Source organism: Chironomus tepperi, unplaced genomic scaffold (assembly GCF_022539635.2).
Source record: "Chironomus tepperi strain 1889 unplaced genomic scaffold, CSIRO-AGI_Ctep_v1 contig_364, whole genome shotgun sequence".
Lineage (NCBI taxonomy): Eukaryota > Metazoa > Arthropoda > Insecta > Diptera > Chironomidae > Chironomus > Chironomus tepperi.
Genome location: NW_027226486.1, coordinates 908,196 through 923,552, shown reverse-complemented (window position 1 = coordinate 923,552; position 15,357 = coordinate 908,196). Strand labels below are relative to the sequence as shown.

The window sequence follows — 15,357 nt, the reverse complement described above, 5'->3', positions numbered from 1 at the left end:
CCAATCCCCAACACTCTTCTTCAATTCCCAACCACTTCAATTCTCAACCACAAAACAATTTAAAGCACGTGCAGCCCCAAATACTTCCATTAGACCAAAAGAATATCAAATTTTGATTCTATTTCGACACGAACATCAACATCATCATGTAATTATAGGTTGTGAGCATCAAATCTGGTATATTTTACACTTAATGATATCATAGATCTGAGAATTTAGCAAGTACGTAACTCACAGCTTATGCTGATTCATCTAAGATCTATAATTATGTATTTACATCAACATTTCTTCAATTTCAAGTACTGTAGCTGATTTATTGATGGCTATCATCACATCAATTGCTGTAAGTTGCTTCATAAAGAATATTGCACATGTGCTGAAACAAATGCGGATACATGGATGCAACTTAGTAAGTTATTCATGTCACGTAGTCGTCAAGTTCAAGGTCATGCGTCAAATTATGGGAGATTTATTAATAAGATGGTGATTTAAATGAGGAGATGAGAGTGAATTTTTGAGGTTATGAGGCATTTTTGCTGATTTTTGGATGAGCAATTTGAGAATGTTGGACATTTGGGATTGGAAGCTGTAGTAGATTGGGGTCTGATGAGCTCTTAGACGGCTCTAAGGCGGCTGTATTCTCTAAGGGGTCAATGGAACCTCTTGACATGAATTCACGGACAATTATTCAGATTCAGGCAGAAATTCCGTCTCTATCTGTACTATCTACAGGTGTGTTCAGGGAGGGAGGAAGGAGGGTTTGGGTTGAAGCGGAATTTGAGGGTGGTCAAGGGGTATGATGGTTTGTGAGTCAAGGGGTATAATTTCTTGAGGGTCAAATGGTTTGCGAATTTTAGGGTCAACATGTTTGAGGATCAACTTCCTTGTATGGTTTGAGGTTCTATTCTCTTGTTGGGTTTAAGGGTCAACTCCCTTGATAGGATTTGAGGATCAAATTCAATTGTATGATTTGAGGGTCAACTCCCTTATGGAATTTGAAGTTCAACTCCATTCTGGGATTTGAGGGTCAACTTCCTTGAAGGGTTTGAGAATTAACTCCCTTGTGGGGTTTGAGGGTCAACTCCCTTGTGGGGTTTGAGGTTCAACTCCCTTGTGAGATTTTGAGGATCAACTGCCTTGTGAGGGTTTTAGGGTCAATTCCCTAGTCAGCTTTAAGGCTCAGTTCCTTTGTGAATTTTGAGGGTCAATTCACTTGTGGGCTTTGAGATTCAACTCTTTTGTGAGATTTAACCGCTAAATTCTTTGTGGGGTGTGATGGGGTTTAAGGATCAACAACCCCACTCCCCTTTTTTGGATAAAATCATTCAACTTGCTCTGCTTCAGGCAGCATCAGCGGTATTTAATAAAAATTGTCATCATTTGCCGGTATTCAGCCTTCCTTTCAAGCCTACATGATGAACCATTACATGATAAACTATTCCAATCAACTAATTGACAACAACATCTATTCATAGCCTCACAGAATGACAATTGCACGTTTACAATATTAGCAAAACAGAAATTCATTAAAACCCAATAATTCATAATTGGAAATAACTCATTCAATATTTCACAAAATTCAAATAACAATGGAAAAATTCCATACTGATAAGGTTGACTTTATCAAGCATATATACATTCATAGACTCATTTATTAACTACGAGTAGCTTGACAACGAACTCATGCCGTAATGCTTCTAAATGAACACACACAAAAAAAACAGACAAAACTAGAAGCAGACAATGCAATTTTTGCAGTATTGAAAATATTGAGTTAGGTGAGGGCAATTAATAATGAGCATGTAGCATTGATGGCATGCAATTGTCTAACTGCATATGATGATAAAAAAAATAATAATAATAAATGCATGAAAGATTATTAATTTTAATTTTTGTGAGGTTCCCTTGGGGGGATTTTGAGTTGGAATTTAAATTGTTTAATTGGATGGAATTTAAAGGAATAATTAAAATGAACGATTGTGGAATTGAATCTTGATAGGCATTGCTAACTTTAGAAATTGTGAAAAATTCAATTTTTAAATTTTTTAACCTTTTTGAATTGAAGATAATTCAATATTGAAATTTTTGAATTGAAGAAAATTCAATTTTTGAATTTAAGAAAATTCAATTTTTAAATTATTGAATTGAAGAAAATTCAATTTTTAAATTATTGAATTTGAAAAATTTATTTTTTAAATTTTTGATTTTAAGAAAATTCAATTTTCAAATTTGATATTCAAGAAAATTCAATTTTTAAACTTTTGAATTTTGGAAAGTTCAATTTTTAAATTTAAGAAAATTCAATTTTTAAATTTTTAAGTTTAAAAAAATTCAATTTTTAAATTTTTGAATTGAAAAAAATTCAATTTTGAAATTTTAAAATTGAAGAAAATTCAATTTTTAAATTTGTGAAATTGAAAATTCAACTTTTTAATTCAAAGAAATTCAATTTTAAAGTTTATGAGTTCAAAAAAATTCAATTTTAAAATTGTTGAAATTAAGAAAATTCAATTTTTAAATTTTTGAATTTAAGAAAATTCTATTTTCAACCTTTTAAAATTTTAAAAAGTCAATTTCTAAATTTAAGAAATTCAATTTTAAAACTTTTGAATTTGAAAAAATTCAATTTTTAAATATAATTTGAAAATTTAAAAAAAAAATTTAAAATCCAATTTTAATTTCAAAGTAAAATCTCACAAAACTCCCACAAGGCACAAACCGTGCAATCGCAAATTTTTCCCTATTGTTCCACCTCTTATCGACAATTTTTGAATTCCATTCATCAAAAAAACAAAAACATCAGAAAAACTTTTTTAATTAGGAAATTCACATTCGACATTCAATTACAACAAAAAGTATAAAAAAATGTGAATTATTTTCCACATATGAGTCAATTAATTTGTCATATCCATTCAGCATTGACAATTGATAGTGAAATTCGATATTGAGTGACATGCAAATATTGCGATGCCGGGTCGAAATGCCGAGCGTTCATGCGAGAGACGAAGCACAGATGAATTTATGAGGAAGCAACGCATTGAACTTGAAATCTTTTTGAAGGTTTTTTTGTTACTTTTTCTTCGTCTGTTGATTCGTGTCGATGTTGATGTTGCTTTTTATGCTGCATTGAGGAAATTATATGCAGTATTGTTGCGGGTGACGAGGTTGTTTGGGTTTTGATGGATGAAAGTCGTGTAATTTGTACGACTTTAGGGCAATTATTGAAATTTTGAACAAAAGTAGTGCAATTTGTACGACTTTAGACCACTTTATGATGTTCTGAACAATAGTCGTGGAATTTGTACGACTTTAGACCACTTTATGAATTTATAGACAATACTCGTGTAATTTGTACGTCTTTAGACCATTTTATTAGCTTCTGAACAATAGTCGTGTAATTTGTATGACTTTAGGGCAACTATTGATTTTTGTACAATATTAGTGTAATTTGTACGACTTTGAACCACTTTATGAATTTTTGAACAATAGTCGTGAAATTTGTACGACTTTAGACCACTTAATGAATTCCTGAACAATAGTCGTGTAATTTATACGACTTCTGGATGTCGAGATATTGCGACTCATCCGATCAACTTGCAATTCAAGTCTTTTTTCCCAAAAATACACTGAAAATCAGTTGACACGATCCAGTCCGGGCACCTGAACCTCATTCTAATGTTCTATCGTCAACAGAGCAATGAAACTACCTTAACGACTATAATGTGCCTCTCGGTTATGTAAATTTACCACAATTTGTGACATCATTCCAACTTGACATGCAAAGACTTCCAATATCATCAGTTCTATACGTTTTTTGTGCTTAACTTTATTTATTTAGACATGTAATAGACAATAACAACAACGGCAAAAAAAGTGCTTACGAGCAAATCATACATACATTTAATATTTATGGCATTGTGGAAGGTTATGAAAAAAAAAAAAAAAAATATCATCATTATTGATGGAATTTTCGATGCTTCAAGCTAGAATGTTTCTCTTCTACGACTAGAATATTTACGTTAAGGAAGATGAAGAGACAAATTGAATTGTCTTGTTGTTTTTGTGTGACTCAATCGAATGCATCATGAAGAATTTATGTATTCATGGAAAGTTGTTGATAAGATTCATAAGTGGAATTATGTTGACAATGTTTTGAACATTCTTGAGATGATTGTGTAAATATTTTTGTCTTTTGAAGATTTGATTGAGAATTTATGTTATTTTTAAGAGTCAAATTTAGCCCATAGTTAAGTCAATATTTTGGATAGAATGTCAATTGTGCTTCAATTGCGTTTAAAGTCATGGAAATTACACGGCTGTTGCTCAAAAATGCATAAACTGATTAAGAATTAACTAAATTACACAACTATTCGTTTCATAAACAAAAACACGTGATTTTCTAGTTCAAATTTTGAACTTCATAATTTGAATTAGTTTTGGTCGTTAAAAATTTGAATTTCAAAAAGCCGTTAAATGGAGAAATTGTATAATTTAAATGAATTCATTGATTTGACTGTTGGATGTGCTATAATTAAAGATTTTTTTAACAATTTGGTCTACATGTTGTGTCTTAAAATGACTTAGACTCTGCTAGATCTTGTTTTATGGATTCTGAAGTAACTTAGATCCAAGTAAACCTTGTCTCAAGCTACTAATCATAACTAAAACGACTTAAATCATTAAACATTAATCAAATAAAAGTTGAGCCTTTAAAATCATACAATAGGATGAGTCACAATATTCACCTCATCATTTATGCCTATTTATGCCACAAAAAAACAGTCAATTATGATCAAAAATAAAATAAATTACATAAATAGTGATGAAGTGTCGACCTTTGACAAGCACTTAATTGAATTAAATATAAATTAACAGCTTAACAAAAGAAACCTTTAATTTGCTATTGATTCCATCCACACAAGTCGACTAATTTTTCCTTTTTATAGGCAAAAATTATATTTTAATTCCAATATAGCTACGATGAGGTCGGTCTAATGAAGGAATTGAGTGAATCAGGCAACCGACAAAAGGAAGATTTTAGTAATTGTCTTTCCAGCTGTGAGTTTGATTTGATTTGGTTTAAGTTTTCGATTGAAGATTGTCAGTTTGAGGATCTTGAATGATGAGTCATTAAACTTACTCTTTGAAGTTGTGGGAAAATCTTTTGAAGGATTTGTTGAGGAATTTTAAATTTATGAATATAAACTGAATAGCATAAGTCGATTCATTGATTCATCAGGTCATCGACTTGACTCTGGCAAAGTTCGAATCCAGCACCAAGTCTGACCAAGTGTCTGACATCAAAAATCAAGTTTTTGACCTAATTATTTCAAACTTTTATTCATTAAGTTCCAATTTTGGCTCAAAAATTTCTTGCAACTTGATAACTGCATCCATGTCCATTGACAATTAGTTATGAAACTTCCTAATATATTAAATATCTTTTATTGACAAAATAATATTAAATCTCTAGGCCAGAAACATTTACTTTCATAAATATTAATTGGATATTCAGAACAATTATAGTTTAGTCCACATATGACAACTTCTTAGGAATTTTAATAACTTGTTCATGTCCAACTATCATGATGGAAATTGAAATTCCATAAATTGTAATTTTGGGGGGTGACTTCTGGAATAGCTTACACTGCTTCAATAAATTATTCAATAATCAGAAATTGAAGCTCTTCCAAAACTTCATTTGGATACTGATGAGATGTGACTAAAAAGGTCAATGACCCCTAAAAATAGCCAAAATTCTTAGATTCCAAAAACTTCCATTTCACATCCATAGCATCCTCAAAAAGTCACATAACAATATCATTACCCCCTTGAGTCCTCAGTCAGCAACAACAAAAATAATTCCAAGAAAACTTTACATACATTTTTATCACAAATAACAAGTTCAAATGAATATGCGCAAGCATGAAATTTTAATGAAAATTCACAAAAGGAAACTCTTTTCTCACTTTTCAGCTGAAAATGAAATGAAATTCCATTTGATTTAGTTTTAATTGAAGCATTTCATGTGGAAATACAAAGAAGAATTTGCAGCAGCACAAAGATTGTTTGAATTTGAAAACATTCTTGAGAGAGCAGCGAGATGTGAAAGTGAATGAAGCTCGTGTATTGTTACTGATTTAAATATATTTGGATGTGATGTATGTAGATCTGGGTGGGTATAGATGTGATGGGTGTGGATATAGGAGGGATTGGGGTGATGTACTACTTGTGGTAGTCATGTGGACCACTTGCTAGACGCTGTAGATCTATTCATATTGCTGTAGATCTAATTTTGACTCGAAAGTTCATTCAGTAGAGTTATAACTATCCTTATAAACCACATACTACATTTGCAAACTGTATGTTGCTCCAATTAACTCTTTGTCACAACTACAGGCCTTCTATCCTTCATGTAGAACCCCAATTAATCAAGTTATTCCATTATTGTATACACCCTGTCCTTTTTGCAGATTCTAAGCTCTTTTTATAGTAACTTAATCACTCTGGTATAAATAGTAGCTTAGTACACTCCTGTTGACATCTTAGCATATTTGAATACCCTAAGCTATTCTTTAAGTAGCATAGTTACTCTAGTAGTCCACTTGACACTCCTGTTGACACCATGTCTCTCTTGCTAACACCCTGTCACCCTTCCTAACAAAATGTGACTCTTGGTATCACCCTGTCACTCTTAGTAACACCCCGTCACTCCTAGGAACACTATGTCACTCCTAAAGACCCTCAGCCATCCTTGAAAAAGCCCAGTCACCCGTGTAACCCACCTCACACTCATGCTAACACCTTGTCAGTCATGAAGTCACTATGTCTTCCTTGTAGAAGGCTATTCACCATTGTAGTCCATGTAGTCTACCTTAAACTGTGGCTTATACCCAGTTAGTCCTAGTCACTCCTGTAGTCCACTTGTTCCCTCTGTAAACAGCATGACAGGCTGGCCAACTCTCTGTTCTTAATGAAAAACAACCAATATCCCTGTTGACACTCATATTCTCCTTTATACACACTGCTACCCTTACATACCCCCTGCAAACTTCCCTTGAATCTTAAAGAATCTAGGAATTTTAAAGAATTACAAAATAATTTTTGTTCCTCAACTTTTTAAGATTTCTTTAACAATTTTCAGTTAGAAATTCCTTCCATATCATGAGTTATAACTTCTCTTTTGCTCCTGTATAAGTTTCTCCATAAAGCACATCACATCTCTCTTACATGTTTGTATCATTTTTTATTATTGTGAAGCTTTCAAGTCACTTTCAATTTACCTTACATTTTCCACTTTCTGCAACTGTCTCTTCAACTAAATTGAAAGCAATTTGTTTTTTAATACTAGAGACTTGAGAGACTTGAGTGAAGCAAACAAGAAAGGAAATGAAAATTTGCATCACGACGATTGAAAATTATTCTCAATTTTTTTTTTGTTACACCGCAAAAAATTCCTCTTAAAAAATTGAAAAATAAAATTTAAAAAATCAAAGCACGTACCTTGTACACGAGTCGAGTCTTTCCTTTCTTAATGTGAAATTCTCCTTCCTTTTTTTATTTCTTTTTTTTTTTGTAGCCTCACACACAAGAAAAGTCTGCACTATGTGATAAAAATTTACTTTTAACACTTCAAATTGAAGACGAAAAGATGTCACTTCTTTTTCTTTTTTTTTTGTCAATGTTTGGGAATGAAATTCCACTTTTTTTTTATTTATTTATTCACTGAACGTTCCATTCACTAAAAGAAGAAAATTATTATTATTATTAGTATTTTCATCAAAAAAGGAAAAATCCATTAAAAAAGGAAAGAAAAAAATGAAAAATTATTTTTCATTAATAAATAAAATGAAATAAAATAAAATGAAATTGTTTTGAAGGAGGGAAAAAAAGATTTTCGTGAGAGAAATTTCCAATGTTTTAAATTATGAGACGATAATGAAGTTTTGCTGTTGATCTTGGGGATATTTTATCAGGAAATTGAAAATATTTTCTCATAAAAAAATGAAAATTGTTAAGAATTTTAACAATTCTTGAACTTAAATGTGTGGAATTTTAAGATTTGTAAAGAAAAAGAATGAATTTTAAATTTGAAATTTTTTAAAATTTAAATTTAATAAAAATTGAAAATTTGATTGAAATCTTAAATTTGACTGAAATTTTAAATTTGACTGAAAATCCAAATTTAAAATTTGATTGAAAATTCTAAATCCAAATTTAACATTTGATTCAAAAACCAAACTTCAAATTTGATTCAAAATTCAAATTTCAAATTTGTTTCAAAATCCAAACGTCAAATTTGATTCAAAATCCAAAATTTCAAATTTCAAATTTGATTCTAAATTAAAAGTTGAAATTTGATTCAAAATCCAAATTTCAAATTTGCTTCAAACTTTAAATTTCAAATTTGATTCAAACTTTAAATTTCAAATTTGGTTCAAACTTTAAATTTCAGATTTGATTTAAATTTCTTTGAAAATCCAAATTTCAAATCTGATTGAAAATACAAATTTAAATTTGATTCAAAATTCAAAGTTAAAATTTGGTTGAAAATCAAAATTTCATATTTTATTGAAATTTCTGACAAATTTTTCCCTAAAAATCTCCAAATCTTATTTAAAAAGATAAGAAAATAAAGCAAAACTCAATTTTTTCGAGGCTATGATTTCACAAAACAAAGAAAATAAATTGCTAACAAGATTTTTATGAGGCTTAAATAGCTTTGGAATTGCCTGTGGATATTTATTTATTTTTATGAGAAAATAATCTCAAAATTCTCACAACTTTCATTTCAAATCGTTTTTGCACTTTTTGTGGAAATTAACACATTTTATTAATTTATGATAATCTGATTAGAATATTCGAAGAAATTGCTGTTTTTAAGTGAATTTCAATTTAGGTCAAATAAACTTAAGAAGTTATGAGTCAATTTGAAGATTTTTAAAAGATTTTTTTATTGAAAAATAATGTCAAGTTTAAAACATTTTGCATGAATATTTTTCGTAAATTGAATTTTTTCGGAATGTTAAGCCTTGCAACAAAGATTAACAAAAGTTAAAAATAAAATTAAATCACTTGAACATGTCACAAAGATACTTCACAGTATAAAGCTTCAATTTTCACACTTTATAGACAAAAACAAAAGCAATTTTGTGAGGAATTTTAATTTGATTTCTAATTAATTAAGATTTAATTAAGATTTGACAACATTGTATGATGAAGTTTTGTCGCAAATTGTTTTTGAATTTGAAGAATTCTTCAAGCAAGTTTTTGATGATAATTTAGGTTTGAAATTGAATTTTTTCAATTGAGTGGGATTCCAATTTTGAATTGTAGGAAAATTTTCTTATTTATTGTAAAACTTAGAAGTCTTAAAAATTTAAAAATTTGTAAAATTTCTAAAATTCTGAATAATTTAAAAATTTAAAAATTCTTAAAAATTTAAAAATTCTTGAAAATTTAAAAATTCTTGAATATTTAATAATTCGTAAACATTTAAAAATTCTGAAATTTTAAAAACTCTTAAAGATTTAAAAATTCATAAAAATTTAAAATGTATAAAAATATATATATATATTCTTAAAAATTTAAAAATTCATAAAAATTTAAAAATTCTTAAAAATTTGAAATTCTTAAAAATTTAAAATTCTCGAAAATATAAAAATTTTAATAATTTTAAAATTCTTATAAATTTAAAAATGCTTACAAAAATTTTAAATTTTTAAAAGTTTCAATATTTAAAATTCTTAAAAAAAAACTAATTTTTAAGTTTAGAAAAAATAGTTAAAATGGAAAATTTGTTTCAAAAATTTTAAAAATTGCTCGAAATACAAAAAATTCACACAGCAGAAAGAAACTTGAACTTGAATAAAAAATCGCGGTGCAAAAGAAAAAAAGAAAAAAAAAATGTTGAACCTGAACTTGAAATGATTACGCTGTGAATTTTGTTAAGTAACACTTCAGTCGTTGCCTTTTTTTTTCATTACAAAACAAATTCATATTGCCACATAATTTTCAAAATTAAATTAAAATTCACTGAAAAATTTTTTCATGACAAAAATTTTCTCGATTTTCCAAAAAATTCTTGCTCTGCTTGCAATGACACAAAAGAAAAGAAAAATTCCACAATAAATCTTTGAAACATTTTGCACAATCTAAAATAATTCTTTTTTTTTTTCAAACAATCCAAAGCACTCGTGCCTCTTTGTTCTTTATTCTTGTTCTTCGTAGCAAATTTTGGATTCTCTTCTTTTCCGGACAAACTTTTTTATATTCTTGATAGAAATAAAATTTTTCTCTTTTTCACTTTTTTATTTTTTGGAAATTGAATTTTCCGTCCTTCGCTTTTATTATTTGATTTTATTTTATTTTATTTCGTTTTATTTATCAACAAAAAAATAAATTTTTCATCAATTTAATTTTCTATCTTTTTCACAGAAATTGGATTAATGTTCAAGTTCATCACTAGGTTGAGAGATAATTTTTTTTAGATTGAGGTAACAATTTTGTGGATTTTTTTTTATTGTCAAGCTTTTTTGTTAGCATGTCACTGAGTTTATGTGCTGGAATTTTTTTTTTTGCAAATTTAATACTTTTTAAATACATGAAAATATTTTTGAAATTTGAATTTTTAAATTTGAATAAAGATTTGAAAAATAAAATTGTAAGAGTTAAAAAATTTTTCTTTTGATTTTATTTTATTAAATTTTTAAAGTTTACAAAATTAAAGAAAATATTTTTAATTTCATTTTTTTCCCTAATAATTTTTGAAATTTTTAACATGAATTTAAAAAAACTTTTTAATCAAAAAATTGATATTAAAATATTTCATTCATAAATTTGAATTTTACAAAGGAGTTTAAGAGATTTTTACTATTTTAAAATATGAAAGTTTCAAATGTTTCAAAAAAATAAATCCAATTGAAAACTTAAACTTTGAAATATTTTATTGAAAAATGTGAATTTTAAAATATTCAAATTAGAAACTAGAATTTTTAAAAATTTTACTTAAATTTTCAAATTGAATTTGAAAATATATTTTTGAAGAAAATTAAAACAATTTTTGTTTAATTTAGAAAACTTCAGCTAATCCTTTAATCTTGAAAAATTTTCAAAAAATATTTAAATTTTAAAAGATTTGAATCAATTTTTTAAATCTTCACTAATATTTTTTTAAATAAACTTTTTTTTTTGAAACTTTTAAAATTTTAAAATGATAAAAATCACTAAAATTCCTTTGTAAAATTCAAAGATTTGAATTCTTTTATATTTCATAATCAGGATGAAATTCACATTTTTCGAAAAATTAGAACTTTAATTATTAAACTTTAATTTATTAAAATTGACATTTTTTTCTTGAAATTTAAACTTTATCATTTCCAGCACTTTTAATTTTTTTTTTAATTTCAATTTTTTATCAATTCAAATTCTAATTTTTATGAACTTTTTCACAATTATTTCTTCTAAGTCCACAATTTATCCTCAAATTTCACAAAATTCCTTTATTTTCTCTCATTGTATAAAAAGTATAAAAAAAGTAATAAAAAATTATTAAGAACCTTTCTCTTCTCCAACCGGGATTTTAAGGTTTACTACATCGCGCGACAACTGTTCGATTAAGAATATTGTGCAATCTTTGATTATTCAGGTACTTATATACTTTTTTCTACCGCTTGTTGTGGTTTGTTTTGATGCGGCGATGTCTTACACAAAATATTTTACAGTTCTCCGTTGTGCTCATACGGCTCTACGACTTTATATTTTGTGACTTCATACATTACTCACATACATCTATTGTTGTTGTTGTTCTCGATCATCGCACATTCTGCCAATGTTGCCGTTGCTGTTGTCGATGATCATCGTTGTTCGTATACATTTTTTTCGGTTATGTGAGATCAGTTTCAATTCCGACACACGACCAATAAGAATTTTCTTTACCTTTTTTTTTTTGCAGCATCATTGAGATTCTTTTCAATTTCTTTTCAATGCTTCTCAATGTCGTCGTGTTGTATGAGAACGCAAGAAATGCTTCTGTTGCTGCTGCTGTTTGCTCATTTCTTTCTTTTTTTTGATGAGATGATGTCGTGAATATAACGGACTGATCGGAATGAAATTGTTGAGTATTGAATTTCAAGTTCTTTTTTTTTTGTTGAGAAAGAGATGCAGAAGGTGTAATTAAGGTAGTAAATTGGGGTAATTAGTTGATATTGAATTCTTGGGATATTTTAAAATTTGGAAGCTTTAATTGGACAAATTGAAATTTTATCGAAATTCATTTTTTAAAGAGAGTATTTTTTGGGGAATTCAGAAGTGTTGGACAGACTGAATTTGTAACATTGGTGGCTATTAATATCATTTTGGTTGAGTTCAAAGCTCGAGGTCGACTTGAGTTTTATGTGGAGTCCGGTCGACTGTTTGAGCTCCAGTTTTTTTAACCTACCCGGGATATTCTACCCTACCCTACTCTAATCTACGCTATCATAAACTAAACTAGCCGGTATACCCTTTCCTAACCTACCTTAAACTTACTTGGCCCCTTAACTTTAATCTGTTAGGTTAGAAAACCGGCATTTTGGGTCTTCTATTCCGAGTAATGTAGCGTATCTCGGGTGGGGTACCTTATCTGGGGTAAGGTAGCGTATCTGGAGTAAGGGACTGCATCTCGGGTAAGGTAGCATATCTCTGGTAAGGTAGCGAATCTGTGGTAAGGTAACGTATCTGGAGTAAGTTAGTATATCTCGATTAAGGTAAAGTATTCAGTATAGGCTGAGAAACCGACTCCTAATAAATTATTCCATACAGCATCAGAATCGACCTCATCCTCAGATTTAGTCTGTATTAAATATACTCGGCTATATAGTGAATGATAAAAAAGAAAGGGAATCTGCATGAAACTTCATGCTGTGAATTAGATTGATGGTTTAGGAATCAGTATTTTGACAGAAATTTGTAGAAGAATTTGCTATATTCAGAATTATTTAAAACATATTATTAGACTTATAAAATATTTAAAAAAATATTTAAGGAATTTTGTGCATAGTAGGATTCATTTGAGTTTATTGATCTGGTTTAGAGTTGTATTTAAAGTGTATTAACTGATCAAATTATGACTATGATTAATAAAGCCATTTAGGATTGTCTATATGAAGTTCTAGAATTCCACTAAAAGCCGTAGACCTGCATTACCTGTGTTTAAGATACGGAGAGCTGCAGTATTTGATTGTATTTCACAGTTCGTCCAAGAACAACAGTCATGAAATGCATATTTTTGACGAACCATGAAGAATTCTAATCTAACTAATGCTCCAGACTTCTTAATGTCCTGAGTGGGCATTTCTGAGAATAGAATCGGTTTTTTTAGCAACTTAATCTTAAAATTGTCCTAAAATTCTTAAATTGATAAAAATTCAAAATTTAATTAAAATAAATTCTCAAAAAACATCGCGAATCTCTTTGATCACTCGAAAATATTCCAACAATTTAAGCTCAATGCGAAAACATTCTCCGAGATCATCCAACAACCAATCCGAGCTCAAAAGCGCTACGTAACGTAACTCCAATGCTTTACGTATCGATCTTCGTGTAAACAGCGACAAAAAAAACTATTTTCGCAAGCTTAAAGCAGCAACAAGAAAGAAAGTCAGAATCGACAAAAAAAAATGTTGTTTTTATTGCATGTTTAAACATCTGTAAACGTTGTTTACTGCCTTATTCAGTACCATGTTAAGCATTGCATTGAAAAATAAAAATAAAACAGACAAGCAAAAGAAGAAGTGTTGTATGCATGTGACACTCATAAAAGCTTTCATATAAGGAATTTAATTGGAAATTGTTTTCAAAATAGTTGTTCAGCTTCTCCATTCAATTCTTTCTATAGACTCAAATACTATTTTTTTTTAATTGAAAGGTTTTTTTTGTTGTTAATTTGGTTGTTTTGTGTGAGAGTTAGAGAAGGTTAGGTTAGAAATTGGAAGGTAAGAGGAGGAATGTGGGATTTTTAGATAGAAATAGTTCTAAATTTGGGATATTGTGAAGGTTTTCGAGTACGTTTGTGGATATAAGAGACTACAATTGCTTAAGAACTCGTCTTATTTTACTTAAAATGGAATGTTTCAAAATAAATTCAAAATTCTGAAGAAAAGTCACTTAATTCAACAAACTCACCAAAGTCACTATTACTAACCAAATGTACCAAACACAGCAAATCAACAAAGTTCACAAAAATAGATCAAATTTGCTAAACACACCAAATTCAACACATTCACCAAACCCAACAAATTCACCAAGCTCAACAAACTCACTAAACTCAACAAATCTACCAAACTCAACAAATAAACCAAAATTAGCCATGATTTACTAAACGCGCTAAATTTACAAAACTCGCCAAATTCTATTATTCAACCAAATTCACCAAAACCAGTCAAATTCACCAAACACCAAACTCATCAAACTAACTAAATTCACCATATTCAACAAACTCAATAAATTTACCTAAATAATCAAAATTCATCAAGCTCACCAAATTCACCATATTCACCAACCTAACCAAATTCACCAAACCAACCATATTCACCAATCTAACCAAATTCACCAAATTTACAAAATTCATCCAAAATTTAAAATTCAAAAATTCCCAAAAATATCTCAAAACCCCTCAATCAATAAGCACTCATCAACCCATATCATGAATAATAAGCAACAACACTTCAAAATCTCAAAATTCATCAAGACTCTCAACATCCAACTCTCAATAATAATAATATCATTTTCAAGAAAAATTTCCTCACTACATGATATAATATTATTATTAATATCATTTTATTCTATCTCATTCCATACATATCTGTGTGTATTCCGTACGGATGTGATGGCAATAATTCGATTTTGTATTTTAATAAGCGCACATGTTTGCTTCGTTTGCGCTTAGATGTTATCAGTTATTGATACATTTTTCGGTGCCAATTATGCAATTTCCTTTTTGGTATGTGATGAATTTTTGGGATTTTTGACTTTTGAGGGATTCCATGAGTTTTGGTTTTGAGGGTTTTGGATCGGTATTTTGATGGTTTGGTGCCAAATTAGTTTAAAATCAACCAGAATTAAGTCATGTGGACACTTTAAGCTTCTAAATTGAATATTGAATATTCAAATTCTGAGAATTCGATCGATCTCCTTGGAATGCTCAGATCCTGAGGTTTTACCAGCATCTCACCCAAAATACCCCATCCAATCCCCAAAATCCCTTTCAATCCTTGAATAAATTTCCACAACATTCGATTCTGCGATTATGATTACAATTCCAAAGTAAAATTGCAGAGATAAAGAGTAAAATCGAGAAGCACATCCAATTCTTCTTCA

At 28.9% G+C, this 15,357-nt stretch overlaps 1 protein-coding gene across 1 annotated transcript in view; it reads right to left on the bottom strand.

Moving 5' to 3' along the window:
* LOC139095410 (serine-rich adhesin for platelets-like) overlaps positions 1-11,603 on the bottom strand; it is a 127,997-nt gene extending 116,394 nt beyond the window's left edge. Inside the window, exons 1-2 of the mRNA XM_070646754.1 lie at positions 11,559-11,603; positions 7,504-7,741 (exon numbers count right to left, since the gene is read on the bottom strand). The gene's annotated coding sequence lies outside the window, so the exon portion shown is untranslated. The remainder of the gene's footprint in view (positions 1-7,503; positions 7,742-11,558) is intronic.
* Between the last annotated feature and the right edge of the window lie 3,754 nt (positions 11,604-15,357).